We start from the raw sequence: 19954 nt of genomic DNA on the forward strand, positions 1-19954 counted from the left end.
GTAGGTCACAGGGATCATGAGATCACTGGATCAAGGGGGCCAGGGGGTCATAAGGGTCATGGGGTCATGGGGTTATGGGTTTCACAGGGATCATGGGGTCACTCGGTCAAGGGGGTCATGGGGTGATGGGGTCACTGAAATCACAGATTCAAGGGGGTTCACGGAGTCACGAGGGTATGAGGGTCACAGGGTTATGGGATCATGGGGGGTCAGCGGTCATGGGGATCACGGGGTCACAGGGTCATGGGATCACGGGTCACAGGTTCATGGGGTCACAGATTCATGGGGATTCACGGAGTCATGGGGTCACAGGGTCATGGGCCATGGGGGTCATGGGAGTCAGATTCAAGGGTATTCACGGGGTCATGGAGTTACGGGGGTCACAGTGTCAAGGGGGTCATGGGGTCACGAGGTTATGGGATCATAGGGTCACAGGGTCCTGCGGGTCACGAGGGGTCATCGGGGTCACACTATCCACCCCTGCTGCTCACAGAAGTGAGCTCCTCATCGAAGCTGCCGGGGGCAGAGGGTACAGGGGCGCTGGGGACACCGGGCACAGGACCAGGGGAGTACTCAGCACAGCACCCAGGGAATGCCCCGGGGAGTACTGTGCACAGCACCAGGGGAGTACCTGGCCCACAGCACCTGGGGAGAACCTGACACCCAGCACCTGGGGAATACTCTGAGGAGTACTGTGCACAGCAACAGGGGAGTACCCAGCACACAGCACCCGGGAGTACATAGCACAGCACTGAGGGAGTACTTGGCAGACCTCACCCGGGGAGCGCCTGGCACACAGCACCCAGGAGTACTCAGCACAGTACTGAGGGAGTACTCGGGACAGCACCCTCGAGTACCCAGCATGTGCGGTGTCCTGGGGTAGGGTTCGTGGGTTCGAGCCCCACCCCCACCCCCCCACCTGTAGTGCAGGCTCAGGTTTTCCCGGCTGCCTTCTCAGCTCAGCAGCACCATGAGGAGGTCGAAGTAGATGATCTGCAGGCCCAGGGCGGCGCATGTGTGTGGAACCGGGAGGGGGGGTGGCATGAGTGTGCAAGGCCGGGGATCCCTGGGCCTCGAACCCGCGGCCCCTGCACACCCAGGGGGCCTGGAAACCGCCACCTCTGCACACCCTGGGGGGTCCTGGAAACTGCCACCTCTGCACACGGGGGGGGGGTGCCTGGAAACTGCCACCTCTTCACACCCAAGGGAGCCTGGGAACCGAGACCTCTGCCCAACCAGGGGCCCTGGAAACCGCCTCCTCTGCACACGTGGGGAGAGCTTTGAAGCCGACACCCTCTCCACACCCAGGGGCGGCCCTGGAAACCGCCACCTCTGCACACACTGGGGAGCCTCGAAACCACAATGTCTTCCCCCCTTGCCCCCCCCCCTCGATCCCGGGGTTCTTGGGGTCCCCCAGGTGGGGGGGGAAGGCCTGGCTGTGACCACAGCCCTGGGAGGAGGGCAGGAAAGGGGAAGTCAAAGCCAACTGGGGGTGGAGGGAGAGGGGGGAGGGGAAGAGGGGTGGAAGGTTCCAGAAAGCGGGAAGGGAAGAGGCTGGGAGGGGGAGGGACTGAGGTCTGAGTTGGGGGGGATGGGGAGACACGTGCAGGACAGGGAACCGGGGAGGGGGAAAGGGAGGGGGGGGTCGGACAGATGGACAGACAGACAGGGAGACAGACAGATGGACGGACAGATGGGAGACAGACAGACAGATGGACAGATGGACAGATGATCAGGAGATGGACAGGGAGACAGACAGAGACCTGGGTGGGACCGACAGATGGACGGACAGATGGACAGACAGGGAGATAGACAGACGGACAGACAGATGGACAGATGGGAGGCAGACAGACACCCAAGGAGAGACAGACAGACCATCAGGGAGGGTGGACAGACAGACAGACAGGCAGATACCCAGGAGAAGGACAGACAGAATCAGGGACACAGATGGACAGATGGACAGACAGGGAGGCAGATAGACATCCCCTGGAGATGAACACAGAGAGACTGACAGAGGCCCTGGGGGAGGGGGTGGGGGTGGGCATGACAGACAGACAGTTGAGGGACACAGACAGACAACCCGACAACAGAGACAGACAGACAGATGCCAAGACGGACACTGATGGAGACAGGGAGACAGGGAGAGAGACAGACAGACAGATGGACAGACAGATACATAGGGAGGGAGACAGACAGGGAGATGGACAAACTGACAGACAGACATGTGGACAGAGAGACAGACAGACGGAGACCGACAGGGAGGGAGGGAAACAGACACACACACAGATGGACAGACAGACAGATAGATGGAGGATGGACAGACAGATGGACAGAGACAGGAGACAGACAGACAGACAGACAGACAGACAGACATGGAGACGGACGGACAGATGGGAGGCAGACAGACACCCAAGGAGAGACAGACAACCAGGGAGGGTGGACAGACAGACAGACAGGCAGCCACCAGGAGATGGACAGAGAATCAGGAACACAGACAGACAGACAGACATGGAAACAGACAGATGGATAGATGGACGGACAAACAGACATCCAGGAGACAGACAGTCAGACAGAGACCCAGGGAGACAGACAGACAGGGAATGGATGGACAGACAGACAGAAGGAGGGACACACAGATGGAGGAGGGACCGGCAGACGAACAGACAGATGGACAGAGGGACAGACACAGACAGAGGGACAGACAGACGGATGGAGGAGGAACAGACAGACAGATGGACGGACAGATGGCAGATGGGAGACCGACAGAGACCCAGGGAGACAGATAGATGGAATGGATCAATGGACAGACAGACAGACACCCCCCTGGAGACGAACACAGGCCCGGTCTGGGGGGCGCAGGGCGGGGACAGACAGACAGACAGAAAGACAGTGAGGGACACAGAGTCACAGCGAGAGACAGACAGACGGACAGACACCTAGGAGGTGGACACACAGACACCCCGACGACAGAGAGACAGACAGACAGATGCCAGGACAGACACTGAGGGAGAGAGACAGAGAGGGAAACAGACAGATGGACAGACAGTAAGACAGACAGAGACAGGGAGACGGACCGACAGACAGACATGGAGAGAGACAGACAGACAGAGACAGAGAGGGAAGGAGGGAAACAGAGAGAGACAGACAGAGACAGACAGACAGACACAGCGACAGACAGGGAGACAGATGGACAGACAGACAGACACAAAGAGACAGACAGGTAGGGAGACAGATGGACGGACAGAGGGATGGACAGACAGATAGGGGAACAGACAGACAGACAGACAGAGACAGACAGATGGGTGGGAGTACACAAAGACACCCAGACAGACACATCAACAGACAGATGCATGGACAGACGGGCAGACAGACGACAGGGGAGCAGACAGACAAACAGACACATAAACACAGAAGTAGACTGCTGGACAGACACGGAGACACAGACAGACAGACACACAGACAGACACATAGGGAGGGAGACAGACAGACAGACGGACAGACAGACCTGCTCACGGAGAGACAGACAGGGAGACAGACCGACAGACACAGCGAGGGAGGGAGGGAGGCAGACAGACAGACAGACAGACAGGGAGGCAGACTGACGAACCGACCTGCGGGCAGAGAGACAGAGAGTGAGGCAGATGGATGGGCGGATGGGCGGGAAGACACAAAGAGACACCCAGACAGACACCTGGACACAAAAGCAGACAGACGGACAGACAGACAGGGAGAAGGACAGGGAGGGTAGGGATTCAGACAGACACACATGGAGACAGACAGACAAGGAGACAGACAGACTGATGTGTGGACAGACACACAGGGAGACAGACTGAGAAACAGACACGGAAACAGACAGACAGACAGACAGACAGGGAGACAGACATAGAGTGACGGACAGACAGACAGGGAGGGAGGGAGGGAGACAGACAGACAGACGGACAAACAAGAGATGGACAGACAGATGGACAGACAGATGGAGAGATGGCCACACAGACACAGAGAGACAGACACACAGACAGGTGACAGAGAGACATAATAATAATAGTAATAATAATACAATAGACGTGGAAGTGTGTCTGTCGGTCTCCCTGTCCATCCGTCCGTCTACTTCTCTGTCCAGGTGTCTGTCTGGGTGTCTCTGTCTTCCCTCCTGTCTATCTGTCCGTCCATCTGGTCTCCCTGTCCACTGGTTCGTCCATCTGTCTGTCGGTCTCTGTCTCTGTCTGTCTGTCCGTCTGTCTGCACATCTATCCGTCTACGTCTGTCTTTCTCTCTGTCTGTGTGTATGCCTGTCTGTCTCCCTGTCCGTCTGTCTGTACATCTCTTGTGTGTCCGTCTGTCTGTCTCCCTCCCTCCCTATGTCTATGTGTCATCTCCCTGTCCATTTGTCTGTCTCCCTGTCTGTCCATCAGTCTGTGTATGTCTCCATGTCTTTCTCCCTGTCTGTCTGTGGGTCTGTCTTCATGTCTCTCTGTCCCTCCATCTGTCTACATGTCTGTCTCCCTGTCCATCTGTCTGTCCATCTCTTGTGCGTCTGTCTCCCTGTCTGTCCGTCTCCCTGTCTGTCCATTTATCTATGCATCTGCTGTCTATCTGTCTGTCTCCCTGTTTGTCAGTCTGTCTGACTGTCTTGGTGTCCGTCTCTGCATCTGTCCGTCTGTCTCCATTTGTATGTTTGTCTGTCTGTGTGTCAGTCTCCCTGTGTCCATGTTCATCTCCCTGTCTGTCCGTCTGTCTCCCTGTCTATGTCCGTGTCCATGTCCGTCTGTCTGTCCATCTGCTGTCTCCCTGTCTGTCCATCTGTCTGTCTCCCTGTCTGTCCGTCTGTCTGTGTGTTTGTCTCCATGTCTGTTGCCCTGTCTGTCCATTTGTACGTATGCATGTCCATCTGTCTACCTGCTTGTCTGTCTGTGTGTCCATCCATCCATCTGTCTGTTTCCCTGGCGGTCTGTCCATCTGTCTGTCTGTCTGTTTCCATGTCTGTTTCCTAGTCTGTCTCCCTGTGTCTGTCCCCACCTCTGTCTGTCCATCTCTTGTGTGTCTGTCTCCCTTTCTATGTGTCTGTCTGTCTCCTAGTCCATCTGTCCATCCACCTTTCTATACATCTCTCTGTTGGTCTCCCTGTCTCCATGTCTGTCTGTCTCTGTCTGTCTGTCTCCATGTTTGTTTCCCTGTCTGTGTGTCCCCCTGTCTCCATCTCTGTCGGTCTGCCTCTGTCAGTCCATCTGTCTATGTGTCTACCTCCCTGTCTCCATGTCCGTCTGTCGGTCTATCTGTCTGTCTGTCTGTCTCCCTGTCCGTCTGTCCATCTATGTGTCTGTCTGTCCATCTCTTGTGCGTCTGTCTGTCTCTATGTCTCCCCGTCTGTCGGTCTCCCTCCCTGTCTGTCTGTCTCCCTGTTTCCCTGTCTATCTCTCTGTCCATTTCTTTGTGCATCCATCTATATGTCTCCCTATTTGTCTGTCTGTCTGACTGTCTTGGTGTCCATCTCCCCATCTGTCCATCACTCTCCATTTGTATGTTTGTCTCTGTGTCTGTCTCCATGTGTGTCTGTCTGTCTTCTGTTTCCCTGTCTGTCCGTCTGTCTCCATTTGTATGTTTGTCTGTCTATGTGTCTGTCTCCATGTCTGTCTGTCCGTCTGCTGTCTGTCTGTCTCCCTGTCTGTCCATCTGTCTGTCTCCCTGTGTCCCTGCCTCTGTCCCTGTTGGGTTGGGCTGCGTGTGGGCAACTCGAGGCTCGTTACTTATTCTGGGTTCACCCTCGGCAGGGTGCGCCTCCTTGCCTCTCCAGCTGGTCGGGAGAGCGCCCGGGGTTCAGGGACTCCTGCATCTGGTGTCCAACATGGGGCACAGGACACAGGAAACAGAAAGCACAGGACACAGGAACTATCGGTGAGCCGGTGAAGCGAGTCTCCATAGGTAAGAGTCTCCCCGGGTAGAGTGGGGAAAACTCCAAGCCAGCTGTGTAATCCAGCCTTCTGGGTGCTGAGATTCACGCTCCAAAATGCCGGACAGGATATCTCAGACTCCCAGGCCAAAAAGATTTGGGAGAAATTGACACATGCTGTCCCTTGGCTGGCCGAAGCTAATCCACTCTCCTGGGAGAAGTGGGATCGGCTAGAGCAGGAAGTGGAAAGTGGGGAACTTAACCTGGGGGATGTGCTCCCTCTCGTATTTTTTCCAATCCTTCGGTCCCTAAGTACTGCTTTGCCCCAGGCACAGTAAAGAAGGATGTCTGGGCCTGGGAGAGAGACAGCCCCCCCCCCCCCCCCGCTGCTCAGGAGGAGAGGGGCTCAATGCTCCACCTCGAGGAGCCCACAGATGAGTATCAGGCTGGTCCCCCGGGTCCCAAGTTAAGCGCCTCGATCCCGAGACACGTGACGGAAAGGCAAGGTGGGGGACGGCCTCTCATCAACCTTTCCCCACCGGACGCTCTCCTCCACCTAGTGTGGACCTGAGAAGTCCCCTGAGCCACCAGCCCGTGAGCCGCTGGCCCGTGGCCGGGGTTCTCGCTCACCTTGCATGGGTCCCCCAGCAGATGTTGATTTGGGACGCATTCCGACCCGGTGGCATTCCTGGGAAGCCCAGGACTTCAGAGAACTTAGAAAGGTAGTTACTGAGGAAGGACCTAGTTCTCCCTGGGCCGAGACCCTCCTCTGTGGCCTGGCTCTTCGACTTTGCACCACCCAAGATTGGAGGAGCTTAGCTCAGACCATTCTTCCTAGACCACTGTACATAAATTGGTGTGCCTTTTTTAGAGACAAGTGCTATGCTCAGGCTGAGAGAAACCAATCCCCAGTTCCCATAACTTTTGAAATGTTGTTGCGGTCCACTAACCAGTACACTACAAGCCTCCAGAAGGCCGCTCTTTCTGCCCCTTATCAGGAACAGGCGTGGGCCCTGGGATTGGCAGCATGGAGAATGTTAGGGGAGGGCTCCTTGGAGCCCCCGATACCAGGAATTAATCAAAGGGCTACGGAGGACCTTGCCACCTTTATTGACAGGGTGGAGAGGAGCCTTGAGGGGAAGTTCCCTCCTGGACCTTTGCAGGACCAGCTTGTCAGGGCCCTGGTGTGAGAGGGAATGACCACAGACCACAAACTAGCCTGTACAGGGATGAAGTATAGATCTATGGAAAGCTGGATAATTGCCAGCAAGGATGCCAGTGCTCAGGCCCGCCAGACACAGTCGCTGACTGCTTTGCTTGCTGTGGCACCCACCCTTGCCTCTACCAGCGGGAAAAACAAAGGGGTCTGTTATGGGTGTGGCTGCCAGGGCCACTTTAAGAGAGAGTGTCCTACAAGCGGCATAAGAACTGGTGCCTCACAAGGACAACCCTCAGGCCAGGCTAAGGCATTACCTAGAACAAGAAGGGACTTCATTGGCGAAAGGATTGCAAGTCCAGATTTGATGTCAAGGGAAAGCCTTTAAACTGGTAGTGGGGCATCCTCCAACCCTGTCACCCAAAGGAGGTGACCAATCTAGTGACCAGCCTAGGGCCCACTGGACAGTCCCAATAGTCCTGGGATTTAGGCCAGAGATGGACATCTTTATAGCAGAGAAAAGATTCCGATGCTTGATTGACACCAGAGCAGACTGGACCATATTAAGAAAGGTTCCCCCACAATGGAGGCTGACCCCTGGCCCTCCGATGAAGTGGGTGGGGGTGAGGCTAGGCCTGAGAAAATCAGGGACTGGCTTACCTGGAGGGATGTCGATGATAATCAGGGAGAAGTACGCCCCCTGGTGATGTCTGGCCTAATGGCTAATCTGCTAGGACAGGATATTTGGGGGGAAGCTGAGGCCTCTATTACTACAGGTCATGGCCTGTCAGGTTGTCTTGATAGCTATTGTAGAGGGCCTCCTTCTGAGGCCTCGGGGCAGGAGGCTTCCGTTCCCCTCATGAGGCCACACCCCCAATCCTAAAGGCCACTGTTCCCACCATCCCTGCCATCTGATGGCTCCCGGGCCCCCCGGTGTGGGTGGAACAGTGGCCACTCTCCCTAAACAAAGTAGAAAAATTAAGAAAAATATTATTAGAGCTGTTGACCTTAGGACCTTCGTTAAGTCCATGGAACCGCCCAGTATTTGTTATACAAAAGGCTACAGGGAAATGGAGAATGTTACAGGACCTGCAAAAAGTTAATGAACAGATGAATCCCACAGGCAGCCCTTCACGAGGGCTGCCGTGGATCCCCTCCATTCCTCGGGATCTGACTCTTATTGTAATAGACATCAATCACTGTTTCTTTTTCATTCCCCTTGACACTCAGGACTGTGAGAAGTTTGCCTTCTCCGTCCCCTTGGTTAACTACCAGGGGCCAGACCAAAGATATGAGTGGGTGGTACTACCTCAGGGCATGGCTGACAGCCCAGCCTTCTGTCAACATTATGTGTCACAGGTCCTACAAACCCTTCAGAGCCAGTCAGATATTACCTTATATGTTTACATGGATGATATTATAATTGGGGCAGCGGATGCCCGACTATTGGACGCCGCCTATAGGAAGCTTTGGATGCTTCTATAGAAGGGAGGATTGCACATATCTAAAGACAAGGTTCATACCTTACCTCCCTTTAAGATTTTGGGGGCAGACCTCTGTTTGCCCCCTCAAGCCTCAATTATCCTTTCAGTCATCCTATACCTTGACGGAGTTGCAAAAGCTTTTGGGTGAAGTTAATTGGCTAAGGTCTTGGCTTTACCTGCCTACAGAAGATTTGCTTCTGCTCTTTGACTCCTTAAAGGAAAAAGCCCCCACTGATATTGTTACAATAACTCCATCACTTCAAGTGGTATTTCAAAAAATTCAGATGGCCTTAAATATGGCACAGTTGGCTCGTTATAGGTCCGAATGCCCCCTTTGTCTCTGGATCATCCCCAGCTCAGAGCTTTCCTCAGCTGCCATTACTCAGGTGGGTGGGCCTCTCCAATGGGTGCATGCATCAGTAGGAGAGGCTCCCAGGGTTTACACCCAGCTAGACCAGCTAACTGACCTGGTAATTAAGGGCAAGTATACTTCCTTGAGACATTATGGGCAGGATCCTGATGTACTAATTGTTCCCTATCAGCTGTCAGATTTTAAGTGGGTTTGAAGAAACCATAACCGGCTGTCTAGTGCCTTAGAGGGCTTCATGGGGAAGCTGGACTGCCATTATGGCACGTCAAGATGGGTGACCTCATTTTCGGGGTTACAGTGAACTCCCCCCATACTTTTTTCCACCAAACCCCTTATTGAAGCCGTGAATGTTTGTTCTCCCCAGGAATAAAGAAAAAGACTGAGATGGATCTCTTCCTGCTCCTCCCTGGAACCACGGGAGGCCTGTCTGCCTGTGTCAGCGGTGGACGACAGTGGCGACAGCCAGCCTCCATTCCTTCCAGTGCCTGGCCCTCCCTGCTGCTTGTTTCTTGCACTCTACCTCAGTGTCTTTTGTGGTGCAATGTTTCTCTGTTGCAATATCGCCTACAGCTCTGCCCAAGAACTGGAATGGATCACTAGCACCTTGGCTGCTATGGACCTCCAGAACCGCCAGGGCCTGGACCTGCTTCGACCTCACCATCAGAGATGGGGAATGGCGCCACATGCCCAACTCAAGCAGCGGGGGGATGGACTAATCTCCAACCTTCCCTGGACTGAGCCAGATGAGTGGCTCCCCTACCCTCTCCCCCTCGTGGGAGAGACCCCCATGACCTGTGTTTGCATTTGCCTCTGTGCTTATATAGCCTCTGTATTTACACCTGACCATGCTAGGGCAAATATGCTTCCCCTAGTTCTTAAGCAATGAGCCAGAGCTGTCCAGTCAATGGTGGTCTGGCTGCATTATGCTGCTTTTAGCCATTTGGGAACCCTATGAAATTGGTCATGGCCCCTTCCAGGATGTGCAGCCTACCAGAGTGCACAGGCATGAGGCAGAAATAGCAGGGCCTCCTCTTGAGAGGGACCTCCCCCCTCGTTCCTTTGCTGGGGCTGGCAAGCCTCATAGGCAGGGTGGCCTGAAGAGATAGGTTGGCCAGCCAATGACAGGTAAGATCCCTCAGGGGGGATGACTGAAGACAGGCGAATTCTCGAGTAGGACATCCACCAGCTTATTAAACAGAAAAGGGGGAGATGTGGGGTGCACCGACTGGCCCCCCCCCGTGCATGCCTTGGAGGGGTGTGGCTGTTGCACTGCCTCCGGGGAGTGGGATCCTGGCTAACCCCGCCTGCCTTCGGGGTCCGGAACTGGAAGGTAGCTCTAGGCGGTAACCTGGGGACGGTCCTGCTGGTAGTGACATAGACTCAGGCCGCCCCTTAGGGAGGTCCCATGGCCTTCCACTCTTGAAGGACAGCTCCGACCGCCAATCGTAGCCCCCGACTAGGTACGTTACACCCCTCCTCTTCCTGCTGCCATTGCCCATACTTAAGATGGGGTTCGTGCCAATAAACAGAGAGCGGTCTTGATCTCTGCCCGAGTTGACTGACCATCTAACTGTGGCAGAAAGGTTGGGTTGGGCTGCGTGCGGGTGACTTGCGGCTTGTTACCTATTCTGGGTTCAGCTCGGCAAGGCGCGCCTCCTTGCCTCTCCCGCTGGTCAGGAGAGCGCCCAGGGTGCAGGGTCCCCTGCATCCGTCCATCCATCTGTCTGTCTATTTGTCTGTCTCCCTGTCCATCTGTCTGTCCATCTCTTGTGCGTCTGTCTCCCTGTCTGTCTCTATGTTTGCCTGTCTGTCCCTCTCTCATCTTTGTGTCCATCTGTCTGTGTGTCTGCGTCTCTCTCCGTCTGTGTGTCCGCCCATCCCTCCTTTTCCGTCTCCCAATCCGCATGTCCGTCCCTCTGTCTGCCCCTCCATTCCTCTGACTGGACTGTGTCTCTCTGTCTGGGAGAAACACTCAGCACCACCCAAGGAGGATTCAGCACCCAGCACCAACGCCACCCAAGGAGGAATCAGCACCCAGCACCACCACCCAAGGAGGACTCTGGTCTATCTGTCTGTGTGTCTGTCTGTGCATGGCACCCCACACCCCCAAGGCCCCAAGGCCTACCTCACCGGGGCCCCGCCTTGGTTTCCCCATCCCTGAGAAAGGAGAATGAGACGCCCAGGAGCCAGGAAACCCCCAGGAGAAGCGAGAAAGGGGAAGAGGCATCCACTCCCCGCCCGGAGCCCAGAAACGTCAGGGCCCAGCTGCCCCAGGATCCCTAGGACACCCACCCAGGGGTCCACACCTGACAGCCCACCCCCCCCGGAACCGAGACGGGCACCCCGGCCTCCCCACACACGACCCAATGTGCCAATGGCCTGCAGTGAGAGTGGAAGCCCCAGGGGCCACCAGGGAGGGGAGGAGGGGGAAGGAGAGAGGGATGACATCAAGGACCCATCCCCCACCCACCCATCCACCCATCCAGCCAACCACCCATCCACTCACAATTCATCCACCCATCCACCCAACAACCCACCCACCCACCATCCATCCACCCATCCACGACCCATCCACCACCCATCCACCCACCCAACATCCATCCACCCACCCATTCACCCACCCACCCATCCATCCAACCATCCATCCACCGACCCACCGACCCACCCACCCATCCACCCATCTACCCACTCATCCACCCACCCACCCACTCATCCAAACATCCACCCACTCATCCAAACATCCACCCACTCATCCAAACATCCACCCATCCACCCACCCACCCATCCACCTACCCACACATCCACCCACCTACCCATCGAAACACCCATTGATCCACAAACCCACCCATCCCCCCATCCCACTCATCCACCCATCACCCATTGACCAACCCATCCACCCATCCACCCATCCATCCACCCCCCACCCACCCATCGATCCACCCACCCTACATCCCCCATCCTCCCATCCCCCCACTCATCCACCCATCCACCCTCCCACCCACCCATCCCCATTGCTTTCTCCACAGTGCTCTCTGGTTCCAGGCCTCCTGCCCCAATCCTACCCTGGTCTGCAGCCTCCATCTTCCTCCCCCTCCTCCTCCTCCTCCTCCTCCTCCTCGTCCTCATGGCTGAAGCTCATCTGGGTAACTCACCTCCTTTCTGGTTTCTCCATCAGCCTGAGGGAGGATTCGAACTCAGTACCCTTGTATGGGTGATCCTGACTTCTCACCTTTGTTCCTCGTGACCCCCCCAACCCACCCAGAGACTCCCACGCCATCTTCTGGAAGCTTCCCTTGCCCTCCTGACCCCCGAGACCCCACCCCCAACCTCGGGCCCTGCGACTAGACCTGGGCCTGACCTTCGACTCCAGGAGCCACAGGCTAAGCTGGCGCTGTGTGGCCACCACCACTGAGGCCGGTGCGTCGTTGTGAACCCGGACAAGGGGTCGGTCACGCTGCCAGACAGTTGGGGAAATCAAGGCACGACGGAGACACCAGCCCCCCCACCCTGGGAGGCCAATGGTGGGGGCTGTGGGGTAAACTGAGGCAGGGGTGGGCTGGCCCACATTCCCTGGGGTTCCAGGGGGTAAGTTGAGGCACGGATGGATGAATGGGGCTCCCAGGTGCTCCAGTTTATGTCAAGGCACCCCCCCCCCGCCCTCCAAGCTCCCCATCGGGCAATGTAGCTGCGACTTCTGGGATCTCCTGTGGCACCAGGGAGTCGAGTTCGAGGTTACCCTCACTGTGGCCGGGAGGCCCCTGACCCAAGGCCTGGGGTTCACCAACCCGGGTGAGGCCCTGAGGGTCCGGGTGGGGGCTGGGGATCGAGGGTCAGGGGTCACGGGTCATGGGTTGAAGGTTCAGGGGTCATTGGGTTGAAAGTTCAGGAGTCATAGGGTTGAACTGGTCAGGGATCATGGGTTGACGGGTCAGGGGACATGGGGTTGAAGGGTCAGGGGTCATGGGGTTGAAGGGTTAGGGGTCACCCCTCCCCCCAGGCCCTCCACCCCCCCCCACTATGTCATTTCCTCAGGCCTTGTGTGTTGTCTTCGAGGCCCAGGCCCTGAACGTCTCGTGGGCACTGGGGCCGCAGGCGCCATGGGGAATGCAGTACTGCTTCAGGATCCAGGACTCCAGGTGGGGCCTCCCCTGCCAGTTTCAATGCCCCCCCCGCACCATTGTCGGTTTCTAATGCCTTCCTCCAGGCCATTGTTGGTTTCTAACGTCCCCCGCTCACCCCACCATTGTCAGTTTCTAGTGGCCCTCTTTGACCATTGTCAGTTTCTAATGCCACCTCTGTTGGCCATTGTCATTTTCTAATGCCCCCCTTCTGCTACTGTCAGTTTCTGACCCCCTCTCCAGGCCATTGGCAGTTTCTAACGCCCCCTCCAGCCCATTGTCGGTTTCTAACATCCCCCCCTTTGGCCATTGTGAGTTTCTAATGCCCCACCACTCCCTAGGACCGGCCTGTACCATGAGTGCCCGGCCGACATGTGCCACTCCAGCCTCCAGGTGGGCTGCTTCCTCCCCGACCTTGCAGGCCTCTGCGCCCAGACCTACGCCCTGGTCACCGGCTCAAGCCCCGCGGGCCCCGTCCACTCCCTGGACGCCTGGCTGTACGCCCATGAAATTGGTGAGGGTGGTTTTGTGTACCCCCTGGCCCACCCAGGGTGTTTTCAAGTATCCCAGAGACCACTGAGGGCAGTTTAAAGTGTCCCCAAGACCACGAGGGCAGATTTAAGTGTCCTCGAGACCACCGAGAGTGGTTTCAAGTATCCCCACGAGCACCTTGGTGCATGGAGGGCAGTTTCAAGTATCCCCAAGACCACCCATGGCGGTTTCGAGGGTCCCCCATGACCCTCAAGAACAGCTCCAAGTAACCCCAGGACCATCCAGGGCGGTTTTAAGTGTCCCGGAGACCACTGAGGGCGGTTTCAAGTGTCCCCACGAGGACCTTGGTGGATGGAGAGCGGTTTCCACTGTCCCCACGAGCATCCAGGGCAGTTTTGAGTGTCCCCCAAGACCCACAAGGGCAGTTTCAAGTATCCCTGGGACCACCGAGGGCGGTTTCGAGCACCCCCCTACCCAACCCGGTGTCCCTCCATTTGTCTGTGGCAGTTTTCAGAACACTTTGACCCCCTGCGAAACGTGAGCATCGCCTGTGGCCCCCGGGGCTGCCAGGTATGGTGGGCACCAGACAGGACCTGGAGGCAGCAGAGCAAGCACGACTTCCGGTACCAGCTGGACCTGTGCATGGGAGTACTCAGTGCAGCACCCGGGAGTACTCGGTCCAGCACTGGCAGGGAGTACTCAGTCCAGCACTGGCGAGGAGTATTTCATCTAGCATGGGTCAGGAGGGGGTGGGGTTCCGGATTGGTGTGGGATGGAAGTGCTCAGTCCAGCACCGGGGAGGGATGGGAGTACTCAGTGCAGCACCCGGGAGTACTCGGTCCAGCACTGGCGGGGAGTACTCGGTCCAGCATGGGTTGGGAGGGGTGGGTTCCGGATTGGTGTGGGATGGGAGTACTCAGTCCAGCACCAGGGAGTACTGGTTGTAGCACCCTGGACTACTTGGTCCAGTATTGGTTGGGAGAGGTGGGTTTCAGGATTAGTGTGAAATGAGAGTACTCAGCCCAGCACTGGGGAGTACTCTGCACAGCACCCGGGAGTTCTAAGCACAGCACCCAGAAGTACACGGTCCAGCACCCTGCCACGCAGTCAGTGCTGACTGAGGCCTGTGCTCTGTTCTTCTAGCATGGCGCACAGCTGGTCTCGCAGGACTCCCCGGTGAGTGCTCCTCTCACCCCTCCCGCTGTGCCCAGGGGCCTGCACCTCGCGACCCCACCTGGAACCGCCCCGTGCCTCAGTTTACCCCTGCCCCATGGTGAGTCTCCGCTCACATTGAGGTCTCGGGAGGCTCAGGCAACTCCTACGCCCTGCCAGGCCTCGAACCCGGGCCTCGCCGGGCCCTGTGCATCCGGGCCGGGGATGCCCGCACCCTGACCTGGGGCTCCTGGAGCAACACGGTGGAGTTTGGGGAGCCAAGGGCGGTTTCAACTGTCCCCAGGGTGGTTTCAAGTGTCCCCAGGGGTAGAGGTTCTGGGTGGGAGGTGGTTTCAAGTGTCCCCAGGACCATTTTGGGCCTGTGGGTGGATGGAGAGCGGTTTCAAGTGTCCCCAGGGGGAAGGCATCTGGGCAGTCCGTTTCAACTGTCTCCAGGGTGGTTTCAAGTGTCCCCAGGGGTAGAGGTTCTGGGTGGGAGGTGGTTTCAAGTGTCCCCAAGACCATTCTGGGCCTGTGGGTGGATAGGTGGCGATTTCAAGTGTCCTCAGAGGCCTCACGTGGGGGGGAGCCTTTGCGGGTGGAGTCATGTGGGGAGGGGTGGGGCAGGGAGCTGGGGGTCACGTGGCCCTCCTCCCCACTCCATGTGACCCCTACCCCTCCCATCCCTCCCTCCCCACGTGTGTGCACACCCACAGGGTCGGAGGTTTCAAGGGTCCCCGCTGGGCCAGCCATGTTGCACCTGCTGCTTTGGTGGCACTGGGGTTGCTGCTGGGGTCGCTGAGCCTGGGCTGGGGCTGTCGGAGGTGAGCGGGGATCCGAACCCAGGGCTCCCAGGGTGGGAGGGGACGCAATGCATTGTGGGCCACAGGGAGGCCGGGATTCGAGCCCACATCCACCCGTCCGTCTGTCCGCCCCGCAGGCTCCTGAGCGCCCGCGTTCCCCGCCTCAGCGACAAAGTGAGGACGGACGGACCGAGGGAGGGACAGAGGGACATAGGGGGCTGGGGGATGGGGGGGTGACGGACAGACGGCCATGTGAATCGAGACACGGACAGACACGAAGACAGACGGACGGACGGACAGACAGGGAGGCAGGGAGATGGATGGACAGATGAACAGACAGACAGACAGACAGGGAGACAGATGGACAGACCTGGAGACAAACAAACAGGCATGGACAAGAGACAGGCAGACAGATGGACAGACAGACATGGAGACACACAGACAGGGAGACGGACAGACACACAGCAGATAGATGGATGGAGGGACAGACAGGGAATCAGATGAGCAGGACAGACAGACAGGCGGACAGGGAGACAGACAGACAGAACTGGAGACAGACAGATGACAAACACAGATGGACGGACGGACAGATGGACATAATGGAGACAGACAGACAAGAGAGGGAGACGGACAGACAGATGAGCACACAGTCAGACACACAGGGAGACAGTCACGGACAGATGGACCTGGAGACAGATGGACAAACAGACTGAGCAGATGGTCAGACAGATGAAGAAACAGGGAGACAGACAGATGGACGGATGGACGGACAGATGGACAGATGAGCAGATGGGCAGACAGACCTGGAGACAGACGGACAGATGGACAAATGGATGGACGGACAGACACACAGGGAGACAGACAGACAGACAAACAGATGGACGGACAGACACATGGACGGACGGACAGCTGTGTGCCTCCCCCTGTCCTCCGCTGGGAGGAGGAGGAGGAGGAGGAGGAGGAGCCATGGCCCGTGGAGGAGCTGAGCCTGCAGCCTGGGCCCTGATCATGGCGGCCGCCAGGGTCACCACAGCCACACCCCCCCCTGCACACACTCATGTACCCAGGGAGCTGGGTTCTCAGTCCTCCTGCATGTGTGCTGGGTGCTCAGTCCTCCTCCCATGCCTCCACACAAGGTGCTGGGTTCTCAGTTCTCCTGTGTGGGTGCTGGGTGCTCAGTCCTCCCCCGGTGTCTCCACACAAGGTGCTAGGTGCTCAGTCCCCTGTATGGGTGCTGGGTACTCAGTCCTCCTGTGTGGGTGCTGGGTAGTCAGTCCTCCCCTGGTGTCTGCATATGAGGTGCTCGGTGCTCAGTCCTCCCATGCCTCCACACAAAGTGCTGGGTACTCAGTCCTCCTGTGTGGGTGCTGGCTGCCCAGTCCTCCCCCAGTGTTTTCATACGAGGTGCTGGGTGCTCAGTCCTCCGGTGCCTCCACACAAAGTACTGGGTGCTCAGTCTTCTCATGTGGGTGTTGGGCACTTAGTCCTGTGTCCCACATGAGGGACTGGGTGCTCAGTCCTTCTCCCGTGAATCCACAGGAGGTGATGGGCGCTCAGTTTTCCTCCCGTTCCTCCACACAAGGTGCTGGGTGCTCAGTCCTCCTGTGTGGGTGCTAGGCGCTCAGTCTTCCTTCTGTGTCTCTGTGAGGGGTGCTGCATGCTTGGTCCCTCTCTGGGGCCGCAGGGCCTGGCTCGCTGTCTGTCGCTCCGGCTGCCCACAGGAGAAGGGAGAGATGGACAGACGGGTGGACCCAGAGACAGGGAGGGAGACAGACAGACAGGAACAGGCACTGACACAGACGGACAGACAGACAGACGGATGGTTAGACCGGGAGTTGGACAGTCAGGCAGCTAGGGAGACACAGATGGATGGACAGGGAGACGGACAGACAGGGAGACAGACAGACGGACAGATAGACAGGGAGACAGACGGATGGACAGACAAACAGACATAGATGGATGGATGGACAGGGAGACTGACAGATGGACAGACAAACAGACATAGATGGATGGATGGACAGGGAGACTGACAGACGGACAGATGGACAGACAGATGGACGAACAGACAGAAAGACAGACACAGACGGACGAACAGGGAGGACAGACGGACAAATAGGGAGACAGGGAGACAGACAGATGGACAGACAGACAGACGGACAGAGAGACGGACAGACAGGGAGACAGACAGCCGAACAGATGGACAGACAGACAGACAGACGGACAGACGGACGGCAGACAGACGGATGGACAGACAGACGGATGAACAGGGAGACAGAGAGTCAGAGGGACAGACAGATGGACTGACAGACGGAGACAGACAGACGACAGACGGACAGACAGACAGATGGACAGACAGACAGGGAGAGACAGACGGACAGACAGATGGGCAGACGGACGGACAGACAGACAAGGAGACAGACGGATGGACGGACAGACAAGGACCAATGAACATAGACAGATGGACAGATGCACAGAGCGACAGGCGCACAGGGTCCCAGGCCTCGGGACAGACAGATGGAGGGACGGATGGAGAGGGAAACCGAGGCAGACACACAGACGGGTGGACACAGGGACAACTGAGAGAGGGACGGACAGACGGACACACGGACAGGGACAGGCAAGGGGCCTAGGGGATGGTGGGGAGGAGGGGGATTGGGGCTCGAATCCCGGCCCAGCACCCAGTCACCCGGCACCCAGCTACTCAGCACCCAGTACCCAGGTACTCAGCAGCCAGCACCCAGCTATTCAGCACCCAGCACCCAGGTACCCAGCACCCATTACCCAGCCACCCAGGTTCTCAGCCCTCAGCACCCAGGTACTCAGCACCCAACCCCCAGTACCCAGCCAGCACCCAGCTACTCAGCACCCAGTACTGAGCACCCAGGTGCTCAACTCTCAGTGCCCTCAGCACCCAGCGAACCAGTACCCAGCACCCAGCCACCCAGCACCCAGCTACCCAGCAACCAGCCACCCACCCAGCTACCCAGCCACCAAGTACCCAGCCACCCAGTACCTAACCACCCAGCACCCAGTACCAACACCCAGCCAATCAGCATCCAGTACCCAGCTACTCAGCACCCAGCCACCCAGCACCCAGTACCCAGCATCCCAGCCAGCCAGTACCCAGCTACCCAGTACCCAGCACCCAGACACCCAGCACCCAGCTACTCAGCACCCAGAACCCAGCATTCAGCATGCAGTTACTCAGCACCTAGCACCCATTACCCATCACGCAACTACTAAGCACCCAACCAGTACCCACCACCCAGCGACTCAGTACCTAGCCACCCAGAACCCAGTACCCAGCACCCAGCTATTCACCACCCAGGTACCCAGCACCAAGTACCCAGCAACCCAGCACTCAGCTACTCAGCACCCAGTATCCAGCTATTCGGATCTCAGCATCCAGCTAGTCAGCACCCAGCCACCCAGCTACTCACAACCCAGTACCCCGGACCCAGCTGCCAACCACCCAGCAACCAGTACCTAGTACCCAGCCAATCAGCATCCAGTACCCAGCTACTCAGCACCCAGCCACCCAGCTACCCAGCTACCCAGCACCTAATCCAGCACCTAGTACCCTGCCACCCAGCACCCAGCACCTAGGACACAACCACTCAGCACCCATCACCCAGTACCCAGCACCCAGCCAACCAGCCCTTAGTACCCAGACACCCAGCACCCAGCTACCCAGGACCCAGTAAACAGTACCCAGAGCCCAGCCACCCAGCTAGCCAGCGCCCAGTACCCAGCTACTACGCACACCCTGCTACTCAGAACCCAGGCACCTAGTACCTAGCACCCAGCACCCATCTACCCAGTACCCAGCACCCAGCTACTCAGACCACAGCATCCAGCTACTCAACACCCAGCTACCAAGCACCCAGTCACCCAGCACACAACCGCCCAGCACCCAGTACCTAGCACCCAGCCACCCAGTAACCAGCCCCTAGCCACCCAACACCCAGTACCCAGCACCCAGCTACCTAGTATCTAGCACTCAGCACCCAGCACCCCCAGCTTGCACATTGCACACCCGTGTATCATTTTACCCTTTTGACTCCACTGCCTCCGCCCCACCTGTCCACTCTGCCCCACCCGGTCCCCCATCTGTCCCCCATCCTGCCCTGGCCTGAGCCTTCCTGTGCCCCTAGCACAAACAATATGAAACCGCCAGGGCCGGGCGGGGCTGGCCAAGGAAAGCAAAGACTTATCATTTCAACTTGACATCTGAGTAGGTCATTAAGAATGGGGAGCCATTTGACAGGCAGACACGAATGGGAAAGATTCCAGGAAGAAGAGACAGAGACAGGAAAGCAGGAAGAGAACAAGTCTCTAGAAACCAGGAATTCCTGCTGCTGAATGCCATAAGCATTGGGAAAATTACAAAGAGGCTGGGGTCAACTTGGGCTCCTTCCATAAGGCAGTGGAGAAGAGGTATTTAAGCATAAGACCTACATTTTAGAAGTGTCCCAATGAGCAGGGTGCTGGT

The sequence above is a fragment of the Perognathus longimembris genome, chromosome 19 (genome assembly GCF_023159225.1).
Source record: "Perognathus longimembris pacificus isolate PPM17 chromosome 19, ASM2315922v1, whole genome shotgun sequence".
In the NCBI taxonomy this organism is placed as follows: Eukaryota; Metazoa; Chordata; class Mammalia; order Rodentia; family Heteromyidae; genus Perognathus; species Perognathus longimembris.